The sequence below is a fragment of the Colobus angolensis genome, unplaced genomic scaffold (assembly GCF_000951035.1).
Source record: "Colobus angolensis palliatus isolate OR3802 unplaced genomic scaffold, Cang.pa_1.0 Scaffold4, whole genome shotgun sequence".
Lineage (NCBI taxonomy): Eukaryota > Metazoa > Chordata > Mammalia > Primates > Cercopithecidae > Colobus > Colobus angolensis.
In genome coordinates this window covers 9,112,076-9,116,715 of record NW_012117376.1, presented here as the reverse complement: position 1 = coordinate 9,116,715, position 4,640 = coordinate 9,112,076, and positions in this window count along the sequence as shown.

The following is a 4,640-nucleotide window of genomic DNA, read 5'->3' as shown; positions in this document are numbered from 1 at the left end:
TATATATAAAATGAAAGATTTTTAAATGCTACACCTGTATAGGGCACTTGCTATGAGTGAAGGTTGCAGAACTGGAAGTTGCTTGAATGTCAGTGAGTAGTGAGTGAATGTGAAGACCTAGCACATTACTATACACTACTATAGACTTTATAAACTGTACACTTAGGCTACACTAAATATATTTTTAATTTTTTCTTTAAAAATAAATTAACCTTCACTTCAGTAACTTTTTTAATTTATTAAAACTTTTTAATTGCTAAAATCTTTTTGCCAAGCACGGTGGCTCATGCCTGTAATTCCAACACTTTGGGAGGCCGAGGTGGGAGGAGGCCAGCCCAGACCCTTAGCTGTCACAATATTGTGGATGCTGGCAGAAGACTTGAGAGTCTTGGCTCAGAGACAAAGGACTTTATTACTCATGGCCCAGGAAGCAGCATCAGCTTCATGTCTGAGTCAATAGTTTCACTTGCCCCCAAGTCCCACAGTGATGTTGAGGGCAGTGGGGGTGGTATAGACAGATGACGCACATGCGATGAGTTTGCATAATAGCAGAGGAACCCTGAGTTTAGGGAACGGAAATCCCTGATCTTTGCTACTGTAAAAGTTATCAGAATCAAAATGGAGTCACTAATATGTTAAAAGTGACAAATAGAGCTGGAGAAGGTCATGAAGAGACAGCTCTCATGTACAAGTTGCCTGATCACAAGAACTATCCCAATTAGCCAGGCGTGATGGTGCATGCCTGTAGTTCCATATACCTGGGAGGCTGAGGTGAAAGGATCACTTGAGCTCGGGAGGCAGAGGTTGCAGTGAGCTGTGATGAAGCCACTGCACTCCAGCTTGGGCAACAGAGGGATACCCGGCCTAAACAACAACAACAACAACAACAACAAACACTATCCCAAAAGACTGCAACAACCATCACAATCTTACACACAAAATACTGCAAGGCTATCTGCCCAGAAATTGCCTGTCCATCCTCAGACTAGTGCTATCCTTATTATTGATCCTTGTAGCCAAGGATAATTATCTTGAACAATGATGGACTCCTCCTCATTTTTCCCTTAAAATCTTTTGCCTTTACCTCCATGAATATGCATATAGTTTACTATGGCACACATATTCCCATTGCAATGCCTATTCCCGAATAGATATCATTTTCTTTTTGAGAGCCTCTTTCTCTGTTTTTTTAGGTTGACATCACAAAGGGAGACATTATTAAGCCAGACAGTAATCAGTCTCCTGTTCAAGAAGGAGACACTAACTATATGTTCCAAAGATGGTTAATATACTAACATCCTTGAAAAGACAGTCCAGAACAAAAGAGCAGTTAGTGCCTCTGTGTGCAGGGCATCCAGAAATGAACCAGATCCATGGAAAATTCTCTCTCAACATGAACCTTCTCAACAGTTTTAATAGTTTGCCTGTAGAATCTCTTAGATTTTCTATGTAGATGATCACATGATCCATAAATATAGAATGACCATTTTATTTCTTTCTCTCCAGTGGTTTATATGCCATTTATTCTTTTTTTTTTTTTTTTTTTTTTCAAGACGGAAGCTTGCTGTGTCACCCAGGCTGGAATGCAACTGCGTGATCTCAGTTCACTGCAATCTCCATCTCCTAGGTTCAAGCAATTCTCCTGCCTCAGCCTCCCTAGTAGCTGGGATTACAGATGCATGCCACCACATCCGGCTAATGTTGTATTTTTAGTAGAGATGAGGTTTCACTATGTTGGTCAGGCTGGTCTCAAACTTCCGACCTCAGGTGATTCACCCACCTCAGCCTCCCAAAGTTCTGAGATTACAGGTGCGAGGCACTGCGCCCTTCTGATGACCAAGGTTTTCTGGGCCAAGCTCTCAGGTTCCTGCTCCTTGGTCCATAAAAAAAATTCTCTCTTCCAGTAGTCTCTTCAGCTCCTGCAAAAACTCAGGCCACTCTGCCAATGAGGTCAGACATACCGGGACTCCAAGAGTGGTCAGGAGAGGCATGACCGAGGCTGCGAGCCCATGACATGGGGCATGGAGTCAAGTCATGCTTGTTAGTAGGTAGTGAGGCTGTGATGAAGTTCAACTGGGAGGACTCTAGCTCTTGCCCTCCACTAAGGACCCCACTTTATATCATCAACAATAAAAGGGATATTGTTCTTCCATAATCAGTCTTTTGCTTTCTTTCCCAGTATGTCGGAATCTGGGTGAGGAGGAAAAGGACTATTTAAAGGAGACCCCCTTGAAAACTGGATATCCATATGCAGAAGAACGAAACTAGACCCCTATCTCTCACCATATACAAAAATCCAATCAAATGGGTTAAAAACTTAAATCTAACACCTCAAATTATGAAACTGCTACAAGAAAATTCCCCAGGACATTGGACTAGGAAAAGATTTATTGAATTAAATCCCACAAGCACTCGCAATCAAAGCAAAACTGGGCAAATGGGAATACATCAACTTAAAACGATTCTGCACAGCAAAGGAAACAATCAACAAAGTGAAGATACAACCCACAGAACAGGAGAAAATATCTGCAAACTATCCATCCAACAAGGGATTAATAAGAAGAATATATAAGGAGCTCAGCCTGGCGCGGTGGCTCACATCTACAGTCCTAGCACTTTAGGAGGCCTAGGTGGGTGGATCGCCTGAGCTCAGGAATTCGAGACCAGCCTGGGCAACAAGGTGAAACCCCGCCTCTACTAAAATACAAAAGAAATTAGCTGAGTATGTCATCGTGCGCCTGTAGTTCCAGCTACTCAGGAGGCTGAAGCAGGAGAATAGTATGAATCCAGGAGGCAGAGGCTGCAGTGAGCCAAGATCAGCCACTGCACTCAGCCTGGGTGACAGAGCGAGACTCCTTCTCTATTAAAAAAAAAAAGGAATATATAAGCAGCTCAAGTAACTCTATAAATCTAATAATCTGATTAAAAATGGGCAAAATACCTGAATAGACATTTCTCAAAAGAAGACATACAAATGGCAAACAGGCATATGAAGTTTCTCAACATCAGCAAACAAAGTTATCCCATCTTCATTCCACCTGCCTTGTTCTAGCTGCTGGCAGCCGACAGGATGGCATTCACCCACACTGAGGGTGGGTCTTCCTCTCCAGTCCACCGATTCAAATATCAGTGTCGTCTGCCCACACCCTCACAAACACACCCAGAAACAACACCAGCCATCTAGGCATTCCTTTATCCAATCAAGTTGACACCTAATATTAACTATCATACCATACGTAAGTACATAACAATAAAGTAGCAAGAAGATGCTACAAAAATTGAGATGTGGTATAAGATAACAAAAGTTTAGAAAATACTCAAGTAAAAGCCTATTTAGTGAGTAACAAACCAGTATTCGCCATCAACACCCCACCCCCTAACAAATGCAGACATCTAGAACATATAAGGAGGTGATAGATTTTTTTTTTTTTTTTTTTTTGAGACGGAGTCTCGCTCTGTCGCCCAGGCTGGATTGCAGTGGCCAGATCTCAGCTCACTGCAAGCTCCGCCTCCCGGGTTTACGCCATTCTCCTGCCTCAGCCTCCCAAGTAGCTGGGACTACAGGTGCCCGCCACCTCACCCAGCTAGTTTTTTGTATTTTTTAGTAGAGACAGGGTTTCACCATGTTAGCCAGGATGGTCTCGATCTCCTGACCTCGTGATCCGCCCGTCTCGGCCTCCCAAAGTGCTGGGATTACAGGCTTGAGCCACCGCGCCTGGCCAGAGGTGAGAGATTTTTAAAGAGAGGGAGCTGCTTTCTAAAAAAAATTAAGTGATCTTGGACAGTCATGATGGTTCACACTTGTAATCCCAGAACTTTGGGAGGCTGAGACAGGCGGATCACCTGAGGTCAGGAGCTCAAGACCAGCCCGGCCAACATGATGAAACCTCGTCTCTACTAAAAATACAAAAATTAACCAGGCATGGTGGCACATGCCTGTAGTCCCAGCTACTCAGGAGGCTGAGGCAGGAGAATCGCTTGAACCTGGGAGGTGGAGGTTGCAGTGAGCTGAGATCACACCACTGCACTCCAGCCTGGGCGACAGAGTGAGACTCCGTCTCAAAAAAAGAAAAAAAAAGTGAGTGATATTTTTCATAAGGACTAGAGTGCCTACAGGGAGTGTTGATGTCTAGAGTAAATCCCTCCTTATGTGGCCCAGGGTGGAGGCTGGAGTGTCTGTTTGCGTATCTGCCCCCCTGCCATGTACCCTAAGCCTGCTGGTTCATCGTCCCCCACTCAAGTCAGTGAAAGGACAACCTAATGACATTTTCAGACATGCAAAGATTCAGAAAGCTTTCCTTCCATGCACCCCTTTTTAAAATGCTATTTGAAAATATACTTCAGATAAAGGGACATAATTCGAGAAAGAGAGACATAACGGATTCACAAAACAGTGGAATTAACCCAGTAGCACAGTGAATAGAAATACCAGAGGTCCATAAAGCCATCCATCAAAATTAGAACAGGAAGTCAGAGGGTTTGGAGAAGAACGTCTTTAGGAAGAAAATGGGCTCCATTCAACAAATAATGTAATTAAGAAGCTGGAAGATTTTAATGACTTGACTTAAAAGGCATATGTTTCTTCTCTCAAGGAGAAAAGAGGAAAGCAATTACAAACTCCACGAGAACAAGAAATTGTG